At 43.4% G+C, this 12,765-nt stretch overlaps 1 protein-coding gene and 1 pseudogene across 3 annotated transcripts in view; one reads left to right on the forward strand and one right to left on the reverse strand.

The window, feature by feature from the left end:
• Positions 1–12,765, reverse strand: part of ITPRID2 (ITPR interacting domain containing 2) — an 84,499-nt gene that overhangs the window by 53,407 nt on the left and 18,327 nt on the right. The gene's annotated exons all lie outside the window — the stretch shown is intronic.
• Positions 10,396–10,514, forward strand: LOC133378566 (5S ribosomal RNA; annotated as a pseudogene).

Raw genomic sequence — 12,765 nt, forward strand, 5'->3', positions numbered from 1 at the left:
AATCTTAAACCACTTTGTTAAGGGTGCTGACAGTTGTTAGGAGACCTTCTATTCCCCTCACAAAGCTACAATTCTCAGGGTTCCCTGGGAAGAGGGATTTATTGTTAAATCACTCTGGGAAGTGTAGCTTTGTGAGGGGAATAGGGGCCTCCTAACTACTCTTTTAGCACCCTTAACAAACTGCAGTTCCCCAGGATTCTTTGGGGTAAACCATGACTGTCTAAAGTGGTATGATGCTGCTTTAAATGTCTAGTGCAGATGGGAGCTAGGTCTCACACTCTTCTGTTCCACCAGCCCTCTCATCCCCTGCTATAGCATATACTTTCTTTTTTGTCCCCGCAATTGGTGGGGCAGAGAAGAAAATACAACAGCTGCATCCCATCTTGCTGCCTTAGAACTTTTAAAGGGACAGGCAGGACCCTGAGATAGTCCTTGAATAGTGCTGCCCATTGACTTGGGGTAGGGGAAGAGAAAGTGAAAGAAGAGCCTGGTCTGCCTTTGTCTCTTTGACAGCAGTTAGGTGTTTGGATGTTAGTAAGTGTTGCCATTTACCTCTGTGCTATGAAACGCTTCACCCGCTGATGCCCAGAAATCAGGAGGTAGAGCTTCTCATGGCATGGAGGTATACAGCAAGGATGGGGAACCTGATGCCCTCTGGATGTTGTTGGACTCTAACTGCCATCAGCCCCAGCCAGCATGGCTGATGGTCAGGGATGATGGGAGTTGTAGTCCAGAAACATCTAGTGGGCACCCAGTTGGGGAAAGCTAAGAAAAGGCCAATCCAACAGAACAGCAGAGATGATACAATTCCACTGTGTTACACATAGTGAATGTATGCCAGCTCTGTAGCATCACTTATTTCTGACATTTTGATCTGACTACCCGAGCAGAGGTGTGAAGGCCAGTTGGGGGGGGGGGAATGAAACATTGGGGAGAGGGATGGTTTTTCTCCTTTCTCCACCCCCCCAAGCCTTTTTTGTTTTTGTTGTTCCAGAGGGATTTTTTCCCCCCGGCCTTCATATCTCTATGGAAGACAGCACAAGTTTACATCTTCTTGAGGGACACCACGTATCGGCGGTATCAAGCAAAGTCACAGCAAACAAGAACCTGCTCTACAAGAATAAAGGAGACAAAACATGTGCAGAATGCATTTTAAAGATCTGGATGCTAGCAGTCGATGTTACAATGAACTTTGAATACACACAGCCCACATTTTAAAATGAGAAACAGAGGAAAGGGTTATTAGCAACAGCCTTGTGCCTAATGACATCTGTGGGGCTTTCAGAGCTGGAGTACTGACCAGCTTTTACGCTCTGAGCACCTTTAAAAAAAACTGAGCATGTATTCAGATGGACAATATAATTGGAGGCTGGTCCATTAGGACAAATGGGGCACTGTCCCACCAGACAACCCACCTGCCTGCTTCCTTACAATCTGTCCAGGAGGTGAGTAGTCCTGGCTCTCTGTTCTCTCCTCCTTAGTCTCAATTTTGTCCTTGCAGAACCCATCAGAGAGAAAGATGGGGGCAGAGACTCATTATGAGTCTCCTGTCAGCAGCAGGGAAAGGCAGAGCTGCAAATAAAACCCTTGCCATCTCTAATGGGATCCTGAAGGTTTTAAATAAGAACACGGGAAAGTGAGCCAATCCACTAGGCCACCTAGCTCAGAATTATCTATACTGACTGACAGCAGCTCGCTAGGGTGTCAAGAAGGGGACGCTCCCAGCCCTACCTGGAGATGCCAGGCATTGAACCTGGGACCTTTTGCTTGCAAAGCAGTCGCTGTACCATTGACCTACAGCCCTTCTCTGATGAGATAAAGCTGAGAAATCTGGCCAAGCATTGTAAATGAATACAAGGTAATGACTTGGATCCAGATTAAGGCAGCAATTGTAATATCACTTAACTGGGCATAATCCTCATTAAACTCAAATTCAATAAGACTTACTTCTTAGTAGACATGGTTAGGATTGCAGCATAAGTGACTCGGACTTGGTTCCCTCTGAAGTTACTGGGGAAAAGTTAGTCATGACTTAAATCCCACAGATTTTAATCAGACGTGTGACTTACAGTGCAATCCTAACTATGTCTACTCAGAAGTAACTCCTGTTGAAACGAGGCTCGCTCCTAGGTATGCAGGATTAAGACTGCAGCCTCAGTTAGTCTGGGTCTAACCCAGAACATTTATCCCATGTTCAAAGTAAATTCCCATAACAAAATCCAAGTGCCATATCTTTCCCCTACTGAATTTTGCTCTATGACACATATGGGGAGTCTGTGGTTGGTCAGGGACTATGGGAGGTGTAGTTCAACATCATCTGGAGGGCCACAGGTTCCCTATCCCTATCGTATGAGAAGCTTACAGCCACCCCTCTCTTTAAGGGGAGATTGAGTACAAAACCTTCAAGCAATGAGTGCTTTTGAATGTGGAGAGCCAATAAAAAGCATCAGGGCAGTTCAAATAGGGGAATAGGTGCCAGGCAGTAAACAAATCTCTGAAAAATTGTATCTGACAGAATCTTGGAGCACTTGCATATCAAAGGGTGAAAGATCAGAGGAAGGAGGAAAACTTTTTTTGCTAAACATTTTCAAGTGATGGTCTTTCTAAAGCTTGAGTTTAAACAACGGTGCTTATTGTTTATTGCATGGGCTTTTAATGGCTCTTTTACCATTCTTTTCCTCTGCTTCCTCAGCAGTCGCTTCTGAGCACCTGACAGTGTTTCTACATCCTTTCTAGGTTGTTGCCAATGATACATGAGTTGGCTGGTAGGAAAATGGTAAGTGAACAGCAAAGTTGGCACTCTTAAGCGCTAACCCTTTCACCTCTATAGCCTGTTAAGAGCTACCAATGAAACAGCTCTGTCAAACAACCTGCTGCTTACATTTCGTACATACCCACAACACTGTAATTTATCCTGCTACAAACAAAGTCCTGGAGGGGGTGGAGGGAATATGTGTATTTGAATCCAGGCAATTTAGCAGCACAGAAAGCCCTTCAGGTCCCAACGGAAGAACAACTGGGACATTTGGAAAGCCATTATTTTATGGCAGCGAGGCCTTTTGACTCAGCTAAGTCTATTTGGAAGTGAGTTATAGTGCAAAACAGGAAGCCTGGATTCTGGAAGGAGGCTCTGGTTATCTTGCATGCACTGAAACAACTCATTTGACAAGCACAGGAAAGAAAGAAAAAGACTTCCTTTGCTGTTGGTTAAGCAAGCATTATGGGTGATGGTGGGGAGGCTATTGCAAAAATTGAAACATAGCTAAAAGGGGGCAGAAAGTATTTGGTATTACTGTTCTCAACATCTCCTGTGCCACATTTATCTGCAGCAGGCATCTTATCTGATGATATTGTGCTGGCACAACTGATGGTTACACTTACCATCATATATACACCAGGGACAAGCATAAGATAGACTGGGATCTACTAGTAGATCTATGGGGGATTTGGAGTAAATCAGCAAGGATTTCTATCAAACAACAGTAACTTCTAAAAGGCACCCCCTGGCTGCCCTAAATTAGGCCAATACAACAAAGGGAGCATGAGGGGAAAACCCAGAGTGGATTTTTGTTCTGGCCCAAGTATATGCTCAGAGGCAGCCTGTCTTCAATTTTTAGCGAACATCCTTCATATTTCATTGTCCCCCCCCCCCAAAGTAATAGACGTGTCCAGCTACTATATCTACAGAGCTAGGAAAGGTACTTTCCCCCCAATATTAGTTTCCCATACAGAAAATGGGAACAGCAGCAATACATCACCTGAATCTGCTGTAGAGGCGCCAAAGTTTAAAACAACCACCACCACCCTGAAGTATTTGCACTTTAGAAGAGCTATACAAAGTACTGCTTTGCTTTAAATAGCTCACCCCCCCCAACAAATGCGCACCAACCAAGGCTGTGACACAAAAAGAGCCCAGTCTAGCCAGTTTATCTGCTAAATAGGTATTCTTGCCGTGACAGGACTTCTTTGCTTTCCTTACATCTTCATCGTCAACAGCCTTGCAAACAAGTTCACAGAAGTTACTAGCCCTCAAGTCAATGCATACCAGTGCAAGTCACATATGGCACATAAACTACTCAGGCGAGGGGGAGATAAAGAGAGAGAACAGGACGAGAGAGTCAGGACACCATCCCCATTCAGTTTACAATCTTTATTTGCAATCTGCACCTGCCACAGGTGAAGGGTGCAGCTACTTACTTTGAGTCAGGCTGAACAACTACAAGGCAGGCAGAGGTAAACGAGTACTCCTTTCATCATCACTGCACTCCCATGCCAAGACAACCTAAACATTTCCGGCTGTCACACAACTTACAAGAAAATCCCACGAAAACACATGCAGTAAAGCACTCTGACAAGACTCCACTGAGGAACACTGAACACTTCTCGTATTTTAGAAAGCTCTAGAAAGGGGTGTGCCCAAGTGTGCTTGTTTATATCATAGTGGCTCCAAATGAAATAAATAAATTGATGAGAGTCACCCAAACAGTGCTTCAAAGAGGCACCAAAGTTGCACATTTTTTAAAAAGACGAACTGTAACTTGGCTACCAGACTACAATTAAGAAATTAAATCTGTTCTCTCTCTGGTATTTTACAAACTCCCCATTTCCTGAAAGACCTATGCAGTTTCCTGTGTGCTTATCAACCAAAATATGCTTTCTTCTCATCCCTCGCCGTTCCATAGCAATGAATGCCTTCCCCAAAAAAGCACTTGAGTTCAGACAATAAGAATCAGCCTAGGCTTGGGCTAGAGGATTTCCTTGTTTATGTTTCTGTGTGAAATGCCCACACATCTCAGAGTTAGCTTTTCCACAGTCACTTTTGGTTGGTCACAATAGAGTATGATATAATAGTATATTACTATTTTTAAAAATGAGGTGCCAGTACTCATACCTTGATAAAAGTGCCATGGGTGTCAGCACAAAATGGCTGCCAATGGCAGCAAAAAAAGAGGTGCTAGTTCTCCACAGCAGTGAGTATCATCACAAAAAAGCACAGATGATGACGACTCAGTGGTACCTTGTAGTAAACCTGTGCATTAGACTTCGACTCCATCAATACGAGGGCTGCACTCTTTCCTTCCTACTCTGGAATCTACAGGTGTCAGTTTTTCTTTTTTAATTAGCCCTGTTCCTGTGTCTTTAATCAGAAACATGGCAAAGAAAAATTAGCAGCTTTTCCTGACAAGGGAGAGAAGTGGTAGGAAATTATTTACCTCAGGGATGGGGAATCTATGGCCCTCCAGATGTTGTTGACTACAACTCTGAACATCCTGGACCATTGGTCATGCTGGCTGGGGCTGATGGGAGCTGGAGTCCACCAGCAGCAGAAGGGCCACAGGTTCCCCTTCCCTGCTTTACCTGCTAAATTTCTGTATGCCAGGATGCTTGTTAAAAATTACAAAAACAGGGCCAGTAAAAAAAGGGGGGAAGGACACGAACCACCAAAGTCGGCAACCACATCTCACCTTCCACCATCTGCCTTTGAAAGCAAAGAAACCAAATAGAATCGAAGTGGCAGTTAAGATAATACATTCACACCAAAATCACAATGCACTATTGCCAACTTGACCAACCATACATATTGACTTCCACTGTTATGAGGCAAACAACTAAGTTTGTCAAAAAAAATTCTGCCATGTCTCCTGTGCCTTTAACAGTTGCAAAATACGAAGAAATCAAACAGGCAAAGCTTTACTCATCATTATGAGTGAATGATAAAGACAACATTCCTTAATTTCTGTTTGTCATGCAGCTATTAAAGGCACAGGAACTCTACCCCCCCAAAAAAGCTGGCAACCCCAAGAACAATGGCTGGCACCACAACATCTGAAGCTGCATGCTTTGGAAGGGAGGCCCTGACAAACTCTTTTTGTCACCAGGAAGCAACAGCACATAGTTGCTATTCCACTAACAATAGAAGGTAAGGTGTAGCAGGCCCAGAGCATTGTCTAAACATGGGTACCAACACCAGCAGGTTTTTTTTCCCCTTACACTGGCCATGAGTTCTATGAGCCGCTGCCTGTACACATCAACATAAAGGATTAGGCCATAAACCAACGACCCTTGTGGGAGGGTCACACTCACACACTTCTGAAAATTAATTACTAACAGCACAATCCTATGCATGCTTCTTCAGAAGTAAGCCCCACTGTTATCAATAGGGACTTGACAAGGCATATACAAGGTTGCAGCCTAAGGTGCTCATCATCCTAGCAAAACAGCCACACGCTCATAATGAGTATTCAGCCTTAAAATGTGACAGAATGAACCATTTTGGCTTATAACATTCAAATGGCCTCATCCAGTCATCTTTCCTAAATGATAGTCCTATTGGGTATACAGCAGGCCACTAGAAAATCCTTCATGTGGCAGCACCCTGACAATGACTGGCCAGCTCGCCAACAGCAACATGCAGTTATTCCAGGCCTTTTCTCATGCTACTAAAAATCATTATCAAGCACATGTCACGCCATGCACAAAGCTCAATCCTGCACATGGCAAAAACGATACAATTGGCTTGCCACAGAAAGGGAACCAGCACATGCAGGATTTTCAGACAATTTTCTAATGGCTACCCACAACACTCCTAACAAACATGTGACTCAGTTCTGAACACAAGCATTAAAAACCTAGGCCAGGTTTCATTAACTTTCTCTTCTGCAAATGAATGCACAGTATATGCATGTGCACAAAAAGATAAGCATAACTGGGCAAAAAGAAAGACCTTCCATTTTCCCCATATCATGCTCAGAATAGCAGTTTTCAAGATTCACAGCTACCCTGAATGCATGACTTACCTAAGATCACTTACAGTGAAATCCTACGCGCTAATTTCAGTGGGGTGTACTCCCTAGTAAGAATGCACAAGATTGTAGTCCAAGGCTGCAATTAGACAATCATTCACCTGAGAGTCAGTGATGTTGAGTGTTCTGAAAATTTTGAATATCTTTTTTTTCAGTTTCCTAAATCTTGCCCCCCCAAAACCACATCCTTATACGCCCTTCTAAGTGCCCCAGGCCCTCTGCCCCTCCGAATTTTTTAACTGAGGGGTGATTTGGGGGAAATTGTTTGCATTTGTGTTTCATTTGTTTTGGAGTGTGTGTAGGTGTTTTTCCACTTTTGGGGGTATGGGGGAAGGTGTTGAAAATCGCCAGTTTTACTTCTGTGAAATAGGTATTTCAACAGAATTATACAACAGTTTCTCAGTTTTCTAAATGTGTCCAAGACCTAGAAAGATTGGGAACTGTACCCTAGAGTGTGATCCGATTTAGCATGCTTATTTGATTTATTTTTAGTAAACAAAATTTTAAAAAACTTCAAATCTTAGATTAAACAATAAATTTATCTCTAGTTTTGATTGGACTCACACAGCCAATTAGGATTCTTGGTTTGATTGTTATATGTATTTGTGACTTCATTTTGATTTGATTTTACACACACACTAATAAAAGATATATGTACTCTCTTAAACACATGAAATACATTAATAACTTTTAAACCGCAGTGGTTGCCTGATTTGGCCTGGTTTGTACATAACACTAAGCATGGTTTGTTTAACAATTCATGAGTTAAACTCAAGTTGTCCCACAAATGGTCAAACAAACCATGGCTTGTTTTTCTAAAGTTTGATTTGTTTTCCAGCTGCTCTCATCTCATGCTTTTGTAGTGTGATTCGCTTCTGGGATGGGATGGCCAAACAAACCATGGTTAAAGAATGGTGAAGATGCAGGGTTTTCATGTAATACTAAGCCACAGCTAAAACAAACCAAGGTTCATAAGTCAACAAAAATTATGGCTTCAGATCATGGTTTACTGGCAATAAGCAAATCATAGTTATGCTGCTGGGCAGGGTTTGGATGACCAAACAAACCATGGTTCAATAAACAATAGGCACAGTGTTATTTGTGAACCAAGTCATGGTATTGGCAGTAATTCGCTGTTACTAATGAATGCTATTAAAACAATGAATTTTTAGAAATGGGAAATTTTCTGCCCCACATCACTGCTGAGAATAAGCCCAACTCAACTCAATGGGACTTACTTCTGAGTAGACATTTATAGGACTGCACTGCAAGTTCAGTTATGTAGGTGGGTAAGCATTTGATTTTTTTTTTTTACAGAGTTATGTTTACTCAGAAATAGGTTTTGCAGGATTATTTTTTTCCTACTGCCTAAATGCTGCCTATATGGCATTTTGCACAACATGCTAGAAAAGAAATTCCTTATCAAACCACCAGCGTTTTCTAATTTTCAGGAAAGTTAAAAGATTGTTTCACTCAAACTGCTCATTCTATACAACAGGTATACAAATTTAGAAAGCAAGAACAAAAGATGAACTTATGCACAGCCCTGATATCAATACAAGGAAACACATTATAAATTTAGATTTTAAAAAGACTAACTTTCCCAGGTGACCCTGTTGAAGCTCTTGTCACGCTGAGGAACAGTGAGGCATGTTGGGCTCTTAACATGGTTGCCCCTGAGCGCCCTCTCTGGCATTGTGGAGCCACGTTTGCACCTTGGTACACCAGTGAACTAAGGGCAATGAACAGGCTGGATGACAGCTAGAGCACAAGTGGGGAAAGACATGCTTTGAGGCTGATTGGGCATGAGTGAAACATAACTGTGCCTGCTGTGTGGCAGTGAGGGCAGTGAAGAAGGCCCACTTCTCTGCCACTATTGCATCTTCAAGTAGCTGTCTGGTGGAGCTTTCCCGTATTGTCAGGAGTCTGTTGACATCAACTCCAGGAAATGGAGTTTGAGACCCTTCAGAGGCCCACTGTGAACTGTTTGCAAGGTGCTTTGAGGGTAAAGTTGCTCGCCTACATAGCAATCTTGATGCCTCATCCACATCTAATGTAGTCCCCAGTGAGGCGTGCAGTGTTATGTCTGCTGCAACTTCTTGGGATCGGTTTCAGTTGATGAGGCCTGATGACGTGGACAAGATGCTTGCGACGATGTGGCCAACAACATGTCCTCTCGACCCTTGCCCCTCTTGGCTTATTAAAGCTTGACCAAGAGGATCCAGGGTGTGGTCAATGCATCGTTGTGGAAGACAGAGGTTCCAGCCACCCTGAAAGAGGTGGTGATTTAACTGCTCCTGAAAAAGCCCACCCTGGACCCATTGGTTTGTGACAACTACCCCGCCGTCACAAATACCCCTTTCTTGGGGAAAGTGATTGAGAGGGTTGTGGCGCAGCAACTGCAAGTACTCTTGGATGAAACAGATTATCTTGACCCATCCCAGTCTGGGTTCAAGCCTGGTTATGGGACTGAATTGGCCTTGGTCGCCCTGATGGATGACCTTTATAGGGAGAAGGACAGGGGGAGTGTAACCCTGTTATTCTTACTTGATCTCTCAGCAGCTTTTGATAACTATTGGCCACGGTGTCCTTCTGAACCAACTTGGTGAGATGGGTATCAGAGGTACTGTTTTACAGTGGTTCTGATCCTATCTCCAAGGTTGCTCTCAGATAATAGCATTGGGTGACTGTCTTTTGGCCCCTTGACAGCTGTGCTGTGTGGTGCCGCAGGGTACCATCTTGTCCCCAATGCTATTTAACATCTATATGAAGCCCTTGGGAGCGGTTACCAGCAGAATTGGGGTGAGGTGTCAGCCGTACACTGATGATACACAGCTCTATTTCTCTGTAACATCAGAATAGGGAGAAGCTGTGCAAGCCCTGGACTGGTGCCTGGACTTGGTGGTGGGTTGAATGAGGGCCAATAAACTCAATCTGAATCGTAGGAAGATGGAGGTGATGTGGGTTGGTAGCTCCCGAGTTCAGATAACTGGTCAATTGCCTGCTTTAGATGGTGTCATACTCCCTCTGAAAGAGCAGGTCCATAGTCTTGGGGTGCTCCTGGATCCATCTTTGTCACTAAAGGCTTAGGTGACCTCAGAGGCTAGGAGTGCCTTTACCAGCTTTGGCTGGTAAGACATCTGCAGCCATTTCTGGACCGGGATAGCCTGACCACTGTTGTCTGTGCACTGGTAACTTCCAGGCTGGATTACTGAAATGTGCTCTATGTTGGGCTGTCCTTGAGGTTGGGTTGGAAGCTGTAGTTGGTGCAAAATGGGGCAATGCAACTTCTCACTGGGTCAGGTTATCACCAACATGTCACCCCACTGCTGAAAGAATTGCACTGGCTGCCCATTAGCTAAAGGGCTAAGTTCAAGGTTCTGGTTTTGGTGTACAAAGCCCTATACAACTTGGGACCAGGATACCTGAAAAATTGTCTTACCCCTTATATACCCAGTCAATCATTGCGCTCTGCAGGTGAGGGCCTCCTGCAGATACCATCTTATCAGGAGGTCCGTTCTGCACAACACAGGAAGTGGACCTTTAGTGTAGTGCCACCTACCCTTTGGAATTCCCTCCCCTTAAATATTAGACCTACGGCCATACTACCCTGAACACTCCCAATCTCGTCTGATCTCAAAAGCTAAGCAGGGTCAGGTCTGGTTAGTACTTGGATGGGAAAGTGCTTGGGAATACCGGGTGCCATAGGCTTAGAGGAAGGGAATGGTAAACCACCTCTGAATACCCCTTACCATGAAAACCCTATGAATATATCCAAAAAAGATCCGTAGGGTCACTATAAGTCATAATCAACTTGAAGGCATCTAACAACAACAAAATATTAGACAGGCACCATCTCTGTTATCTTTTTGGCACCTACTGAAGACCTTCCTCTTTCAACAAGCCTTTTAAGTAGAGACCTTTTCCCAGTCTGCATCTGTGTTGGAATTTGTTTAAGATGGTTTTTAAAGCTTTTTTAAAATGATGTTTTTAAATACGTTTTGTTGTAATAAATTTTAAAGTCTGTTTTTATGATGTTAGAGAGTGTTATTAGTGTTTTATTTGCTGCCCTGGGCTCCTTCTGGGAGGAAGGGTGGGAAATAAATCTAATAAATAAATAAATAAATAAATAACTATCCCACAGAAAAACTGCAGTTTCTATTTCCAGTGTAACCCTCTTACAGCAGGTGTGGGGAACCTGTTTTGTCCAGGTATTTTGGACTACAACACCCATCAGCCCTGACAATTGGCCAAGCTGAGGGTAATCCAGCAACATCTGGACAGCCACAGGTTCCTCATATCTGTCTTATGGAGTCACTGGCTCCCATCCTGTTTAGATACCGGTTTCAAGAAGAACACTACACTTGACGCAGAATAGAAAACTTGCATTACAGAAATCAAAAATGCCTGTGTGAACTGCAGAACAATTCAGAGATTTTGTTTTTCTTAGATTCCGGCAAGGATAAGGTTTCTTTGAATAAGCAAACAGTCCCATTTTCTTTACCTCAGCACACAAAAGACAAGTGACTGAAACCAATTAGACTGTCCAACATCTTTTGGCACAGGTTTAGCTCAATACACTGAGGACATAACTAGGATGCAGACATTCGATGGGACAGGCAAGACACAAACGTAAAAGATGAATAAACAAATAACTAGATGATTTAGTGTAATCTTATGCATGTTTGCTCAGAAGCATTCTCCACCGTGTTCAATGGGATTTACTCCCAAGCAAGGGTGCCCATGATTGCCAAATTAAGTATCCTACATATTCCAAGAGAATAAATATAATTTAAGGATGCTAAATTTTAGTGGATAACACCCTAAGCTTTTAAACATAGGGTCACCTTGATTTAACTACACTAACAGCTACGTCCTATGGACAGTTGCATGATATAAGCCCAGTGACATCAATAGGCTTTTGCACAACTAACTCTGCATGGGATCAGACTGCACAATTTCTTTTACACTGAACATTAACAATAGTACCACAATACAAATGTGCTACTGCACTGCTGAATGAGCATTTACCAGAATCACTATCCTAGAAATCCAACAGAGCAATTACTAGGGTCTCACTCCCAAAATGCTTTAGCTTACAAGGTTCTCTGTCTTAAAGATTCTGAGATGGGCATACGAAGTTAAAGTCCTTAAAAAGTTAAGTAAGAAGTTCACTTAAAAGTCAAAATTCTTCGTGTCATTATCAATGTGTGTCAGAGGAAAAACATTTAGACTATTGGGGTTTTTTTTGCTAAGTCATTCACGAGACTTAAAATAAATGTTTAAAAACTGAAAGCTGTTAAAAGGTAGAATTGTCGATTCTCTCCCACCATTTGCAGTAGGGCTTTTGTTCCTTTAATGGCTTTATTACAGGCAAAAGTTCAACAGGCAATGCTTTCCCCCATCTTGGTATCTTTGTGCAGAAGAACTTCAACTTGTTGAACATCTACCTGTTATGCAGCTATTAAAAGAAGCCTACACAAAGCTGGTATAGCACAGCGGGGAGGAGAGCCTGGCTGAGAGTCCAGAGTCTGTGAGTTCAAATCCCCGCTCGTGTCTCCTGGGTGTCAAGGGCCAGCTACAGATCACTGCACAGTGAGTAGCTCAGGGGCTAGATGTCCTGCCACCTGTGCAGCAGTGGGCAAGCTGCATAGACCCAAGGAGACCAGTTGCCCCCCAGCTGGCAGTTGCAGACAAGGAAGGGGCTGGCTTGTGCAGCTGTGGCAAGCTGAGCAGGCTCTAGCCAGCTGGGGAGGACTAGCCTCAGAGGGAGGCAATGGTAAGCCCTCTCTGAATACCGCTTACCGTGAACACCCTATTCATAGGGTAGCCATACAGGATCGACTTGAAGGCAGTCCATTTCCATTTTACCCAACTTGTGACCCACTAAGTGTATGTAGTGGCCAGCCAGGTGGCTCAACAAAACCACCCTGCTGTCACCATGTCACCACCTTTTTCTGCA

Source organism: Rhineura floridana, chromosome 2 (assembly GCF_030035675.1).
Source record: "Rhineura floridana isolate rRhiFlo1 chromosome 2, rRhiFlo1.hap2, whole genome shotgun sequence".
NCBI lineage: Eukaryota > Metazoa > Chordata > Lepidosauria > Squamata > Rhineuridae > Rhineura > Rhineura floridana.